The 6,924-nt window shown below is 45.1% G+C and overlaps 1 non-coding gene across 1 annotated transcript; it reads right to left on the bottom strand.

Annotated features, from left to right (window-relative positions):
• Window positions 1–6,298: 6,298 nt before the first annotated feature.
• On the bottom strand, window positions 6,299–6,463 carry LOC115899297. Its single transcript, XR_004059048.1, has one exon. It is a non-coding gene; the product is annotated as a U1 spliceosomal RNA (small nuclear RNA).
• Window positions 6,464–6,924: the final 461 nt, after the last annotated feature.

The following is a 6,924-nucleotide window of genomic DNA, read 5'->3' as shown; positions in this document are numbered from 1 at the left end:
CTTTGTTTCACTTCCACTGCTTCATTGACTAGCCTTATAGGAAAAAAAAAATTTGTAAATATGATATTATTTCCGTTGATCCTCAGCCCACCGGTTCCCCACCCCCTGAAAGTAGTTGCAACAACAGGTGTGCACCACGTGCTGGACTAATTTTTGTATTTTTAGTAGAGACGGGTTTCGCCATTTTGGCCAGGCAGGTCTGGAACTCCAGAACTCAAGTGATCCTCCTACCTGGGCCTCCCTGCACCTCCCTGCTGGGATTATAGCCATGAGCCACCCCACTTGGCCATCATTTGTATTTTGAATTTAAATATTTTGTAGTCATCACTCTTCAATGACTGGGTTTTGTTGCATGAGCATGATGGGGTTCAGGACATGCTACTCCAAAATATAACATCTTAAGGTATTGAATATTTTACGCTAAAAGAATTTGAGTAAACAACAGAAGCAGGAAGGTCACTGTCACCCTCCCCCTGCCTTTCTTCCCTGAAGTCAATTGTAAGACCCTTATGTGAGAGATGCCCTCTCCATACCCAGAGGAAAGGTGCATCCTGGAGTGTGCAGACACAGGGACACAGAGAAGAGCCTGAACACAGAGACCTGGCTACGTTTTCCCCAGTTTGTTACTGTTAGATCATACTTCTGTTGTCTTATCATACTTCTCCGTGACTATCCATTCTTCAATATAACTACTGTTAAAAAACAAACGAAAAAAAAAAACAAAGAAAACGAACAAAAAAAAAAAAAAAAAACTGAGGTTTAGCTGTTTCCATGGGCTTTCATTTTCTTTGGAAGGCGCTCCGGTCATGTAAATCTTACATTCAATAAATACACATGCTCTTCTCTTGTTGGTCTGTGTTTTGCTGTAAGGGTCTCAGCAGTGAACCTAGGCTGGGTGAGGAAAAGTCATATTTCCTCCCTTACATGTACAAATGTATTTCATTATAAAACTATAAACATTTTATTGGGGCAGATTTGAAGCAAGAAATTGAATCATTATTCCCCTGTGTATAAGCTGAACAGATGAGCTAATAAGCTCCCAGTTCCTCCCAGATAGAAATACTTCTCTAGCTCCTTTCCTGAAGCTCCTTGAGGGTCAAACCTGCTGGAGATTGAGGGGCCTTCCTGGGATCTCCCAGCCCAGGAGGTTACTGCTGGTGAGAGGATTACTGCAGGCTCCCTGGGAGGGTGCAAGGCCACAGCAAAGTATCACGGCTATAACTTCCGTGCAACCGGTTTTCATCACATCTGTTCTTTGTGCAGTGTTGCAGGCAAAATACAAGAGCTAACATGCACATGAGTAACATATGCACATCATCAACCGTGCCTGAATCACAAAGTGCCACATGTCACGCACAGTTGATGATGTGCATATGTTTACTCACTTAGTCCTTACCTCAGGCCGAGGTCACACCATCACCTTCATCTTCTGTATGAGAAAACTGAGATGCACAAAGACGTCAAGTGACCAACCCAGAGTCACTCAGCCAGCAAAGGAGGATTTGAAAGCAGGAATTTGAAGTGAAGGCAGCCTGGCTCCAGAAGACATTCTCAGAACCACTGCATTTATACTGCTCCTAACAAAACCACTCTTGCAAAAATTATGACAGTGAGAAAAACCTGGCATAGGAAAACTATGACTGTGAAAGAAATCTGACCTGACTGACTGCATCTTGCTTCTAACCTCTGGGCTGCCCTTGTCCATTCCTGGGCATAGGCCAGGCTAACTATGAGAGGAGTTTAATTCCAAGTCTAAGTCTGAAGCAAAGATGACTTGCCCCTTCCTGAGACAAACCCCTTCCTATCTTGGGGATCAGACCTTAGCAAAGCTAACAAATTAGGCATGAGATAGGAAATTATGGCTCAGGAGCCATGCAGCCAGAAGCCACATGATTCCTAAGCTCCCCAACTGTGCCTTTATATAACATTATTGGTATCAAAGCTAAGATTTGACAGGGTGTTCAAGGTATTTTTCAGACCCTGCCTTATGATGGACTAGCTGGCACACCCAGACCAGTAAACTGGCTCATCTGGTCCTGTGGCCCTCACCCAGGGACTGACTCAGTGCGGTAAACAAGCTCTGACACTGTGATTTCATCCCCAACCCAACCAATCAGCTTTGCCCATTCCCTAGCCCCCTGCTTGCCAAACTATCCAAAAAAACAAAACCAACAAAAAAACCCTAGTCTCTGAATTTGGGGGGAGGCAGATTTGAGTAATAATAAACCCCTGTCCTGGTCCCTCAGCTGCCTCTGCTTTTATTAAATTCTTTCTCTATTGTAGAAAGCCTGCTGTTCTCAGCTCCATTGGCTTTTCTGGGCAACCAGCAAGATAAATCTACAGGGCAGTTACACTAATAAAAGAGAAACACAAATGGTAAGCAAGCTTGAAAAGAAATGTAAGTCTGTGTATTTCTTTTGAAGAAACACAAAAGGAGGAGGAATGACGAGACAGGCAATACACTGTCCTAAATATTTTCATGATTTTCCTGCCTCCCCCATATCCTTCTTATCCCAACAACTGCTCCTCAGAAACCTTCAGCTTAAACACGGTCCTGCCAGAACTGGGTTTGTCCTTCCCTTACATTTTCCTCTCACCTGTCCCACACCCCTTCCACAGCTAATCTGTTCTTTCACTTCCAAGTCATTGAGTTTTTCCATTTAAAAATATAAAAGATACAGAAAGAAAAGGATAACCAGTCATTCATATTCCCATCACCTGGAATTAAGTACTGTTTGCATATGTACATATTTGTCTTCCAAACAATTTTAAAGTTACTCTCATTTTTTTTAAACAAAATTATACATGCTTAGCATAGACCATACCACCAATACAGAAAAAGTGCAGATATGTAAAATTTCTGATCACCTTAAGTTCAAAATAACTTTTGTTAACATTAGGGCAACACTGATCGAGTCATGTTCTTCTGGTATATCTACAGAGAGAAGAATGTGTATTTTAGCTAGACTGTCCCCCTGCCCCACGCACCCACAAAAGAAAAAATAGAATAAAGAAAACTATATATATATGGAGTTACATGTATTTTATATATATATATGTTTTTGTAAAATTGAGCTTAGACTGTATTTTCATTTTACAAATATTCCATTTAATAGTGCATGAATTTAACTGACGACAAAGAGACAGAAACAGAAATGAAGGAATTCCTGAACTCTCAATCACATTTCGAGAGACACTTTTCTAAAGGAATCTTCTAAAGCTAAACGCACATGAAATTAAGTAGAATGCATTATGATTTGCAGTGGTTTTGTTTTTGTTGTTGTTGTGTGTTTGTTTGTTTATTTTTTGAGACAGAGTCTTGCTCTGTCACCCAGGCTGAAGTGCAGTGGCATGATCTCAGCTCACTGCAACCTCCGCCTCCCAGGTTCAAGCGATTCTCCTGCCTCGGCCTCCCAAGTAGCTGGGACTACAGGTTCTCACCACCACACCCAGCTAATTTTTGTATTTTTAGTAGAGATGGGCTTTCACTATGCTGGCCAGGATGGTTTCGATCTCTTGACCTCGTGATCCGTCCGCCTAGGCCTCCCAACGTGCTGGGATTACAGGCATGAGCCACTGCACCTGGCCTTTTTTATTTTATCTTTTTTTTTTTTTTTTTTTCGTGTGGCATCACTCACTCTGTCACCCAGACTGGAGTGTAGTGGTGTGAGCTAGGCTCACTGCAACTTCCACCTCCCAGGTTCAAGAGATTCTCCTGCCTCAGCCTCCCGAGTAGCTGGGATTACAGGCGCCCACAACCACGCCCAGCTATTTTTTTTTTTTTTTTTTGTATTTTTATTAGAGATGAGGTTTCACCATGTTGACCCCGCTGGTATCAAACTCCTGACTTCAGGTGATCTGCCTGCCTCTGTCTCCCAGAGTGCTAGGATAAAGGCGTGCGCTACCGCGCCCAACCTGCAGTGGTTTTCTTATTACTTTTTACAATCAAATTGATGAAGGCATTGGTTGAATATGATACAATGCATCCATTTCAAATTTGATGACATGTCTATTACTCTAAAAGGTCCTCCTGTGCCCTTTGCAGTCAGTCCCCTCGACTCCTTGTCCCCAGCAATCAATGATGTAGTTTCTGTCACTATACAGGTTAGTTTCACCTGTTCTAGAAATTCAGCTTCATGGCACCGCACAGAATGCACTCTTTTCATCACTCAGCATGAGGTTTCTGAGATTCACCCATGCTATCTCATGTTTCCATGATTTGTCCCATCTTCCACTGGATGAATATATCACAATAGATCCATTCACCTCTTGATTGTATATGAACCGTTTCCAGTTTGGGGACTATTGTAAACAAAGCTGCTAGGAACAAGTTCTTTTTGTGAATATATGTTCTGTAAATTCCATTTGTCATTCTTTAGTTTTAACTGATTTTGTAGAAGGATGTCACCTTCACAAGTACAAAATTCATTCAAACGTGTTTTGGAAAATGTTGAGGCCTGAAGCAGAAGTCCACACAATTTTCTTTACTATATTTCATAATTAAGGGGGTAAAACCTTATCTGGGATATTGTTTCCTATCAGCAAACCCTTAGTGTAAGCCACACACGATGCTAGCTGTACTATTAGACTGTCTTTTGTAATCTGTGCAATAACTCTAATCGCACATTATTATTATTTTCATGTAACACTTTCCAACTGGAGGCCTAGCAAATTGAAGTACCTGGCCTAAGGTCAAACAGAAGGCAAGTGGCAGCGCCAGGACTGGAAGAAGGCCTTTCCAAAGGCAGACAGAAGCTCACGTCTTTGTCAGAACCTCGGTATTTCTGATGTGCCTGGAAGCCAATATCCAAGCAGTTCTCAGCCACTGGATTGGTGGGCTGCTTTTGCTCAGAAACTCCTCGATCAGGAATCCCAAGCATACGTTAGTGATGACGGTCCCGAAACAAAGGACATTTCTTAAACATTCTAAGAACCCGTTTGCTCATCAGTAACACAATGAAAGTTGTTTTCAGTCTTGGTTCATATATTTTGTATTTGAGCAAGGCAATGTCCGCTGCTGGGGTTAGAAGTAAATGGCTCGTCTTCCTCAAACTAGATCAGTCTGTAGGACGTACGGCTTCCACTCGCAGTGTCCTGAACACGCGCTGGGTGTCCTGTGAGTTCCAGCCGGTTTTCTTTGGAGCGGCGAGTTTCTGCACCGCCCCCAGGTCGGGAAGGCAGAAGCTTCTCCGGACACGCGGATCTACGAGTGCCGTCCCCAGGGTAGCCACCAGGGGACGCCATAGGCCGTGGTCCTCCTTGCCTTTTCCGTTTGGGACAGGTAGTTTCTATTGACCAGGACATTACAGATCAGAAGTGGGTGGGGTCAGAAAACACAACCTGGGAGAGGCTGGCAAAATGCCCAGAACCGCCAGCCTGGGTTTTTTTCACTAGGCCTGCGGTTTTCTTCTGTAGTGCAATTCTCGTGCTCATGTAGTGCAGGGACTGGGAGTTAAAAAGATGAATTTACAATGCCATTTGAGAAGGAGTATTAAGGAAACGTCCGAATTTGCCAGGGTACTGATGCATGTAAAGCGCAAAGCGCTGGTTGAGAGAGAGCTAAGTATTCTCTGCCCATGAAGGAGATAAGCGAGGGCCGGAAGAAAAGAGGGACGGGGGAGGACACTGGCGCCAGAGATAGGACAGGGCTGCTTAGAGGTGGGAAGGATGGGTCGGGGTGCTATCTAGAAAGTTGCCTGGCAATGGATATAGGATGTGGAAGCGAGACATCAAACAAGAAGCTGTCGCTTAAATGAGGTCTGAAAAAAGACTAGATATGTAAACGACAGGAGACAGCAGACACGGCTCCGCATAAAATTTTCCGCCTTATATTTCAGGGAGGATCGTAGCGCATTTTGCCAAGACGGGTGAGACTGCGGTTCTGACCAGCGGGCCTCGGGATGAATTGAGTTAGGACACCTGGGCGCCGGCAGATCTGTTCCCCTCCACAAAGTAAAGAGTGTTATGAGAACACACTCCCCGCTAGCACAGAAATCCTACAAACTCTTGTGAGGACTGCGGTTAGAAGCAGAGGCTGTGTAAAAGGTGACTTGGGAGCTAGGGAAAAACACTAAGATTTTTGCAGAGCATGAGACCGCAGAAGACCATGAACCAATCTCTGCAAAAAGTAGCCTCAAGTAGAAAAAAAGCTGTGCGGCCGGCTGGAACAGCAGCGACATGTTACTTCCGGTTTCCCTGCCACGCGGATACAAAAATAACCTAATACCACAGAAACTACACGCCAAAAAAAACGAGAAGTAGACCTTTCTTCGCAACCTGCTTTTAGCACTACAAAACCCAGGGGAAAGCGCGAACGCAGTCCCCAACTACCACAAATTATGCAGTCGAATTTCCCACATTTGGGGAAATCGCAGAGGTCAGCACATCCGGAGTGCAATGGATTAAGCCTCGCCCTGAGAAAACCACCTTCGTGATCATGGTATCTCCCCTGCCAGGTAAGTATGAATTTCTACGCCTCCGCCCTGCCACAGCTCCATACGCCTCAACCTTTACATATAAGGTAACTTGCCCCGCGCACCCCAACCCTCACACCCCCCATGCCACTCCCAGCTCTCCTAGCCCTGACACACAGCTGGGACTCTCATGTCCAACCGGAGGTCCTGGACTTGTTCCCAAAGCAGGAGAAATACTTCGTGGCGAAGCAGCGGCCCCTGAGCTACCTCTACATAGGAATCGCCCTATCCGTGATGTCACCGACAGCGCCTTTCCCGGTCCCCGTCTGCTCTTCCGCCCCACCCTCAGCCACTCAGCCGACCAACCCGCTGCGGGAGCCGGCTGAGTTAAATGACGCCTGCCTCTATCTCCTTCCCCTCCCTTCCCCGCCCCTGCTCTCTCCCAAAGAAGTAGGTTCTTAGCCTGTGATGCCAAGGACCCTTTGGCGGCCAGCTGGAGCCTGCGCGCTCT

Source organism: Rhinopithecus roxellana, chromosome 8 (genome assembly GCF_007565055.1).
Source record: "Rhinopithecus roxellana isolate Shanxi Qingling chromosome 8, ASM756505v1, whole genome shotgun sequence".
NCBI classification, from domain to species: domain Eukaryota; kingdom Metazoa; phylum Chordata; class Mammalia; order Primates; family Cercopithecidae; genus Rhinopithecus; species Rhinopithecus roxellana.
The sequence above is the reverse complement of the archived record's forward strand: the minus strand, read 5'-3'. Positions and strand labels throughout refer to the sequence as shown.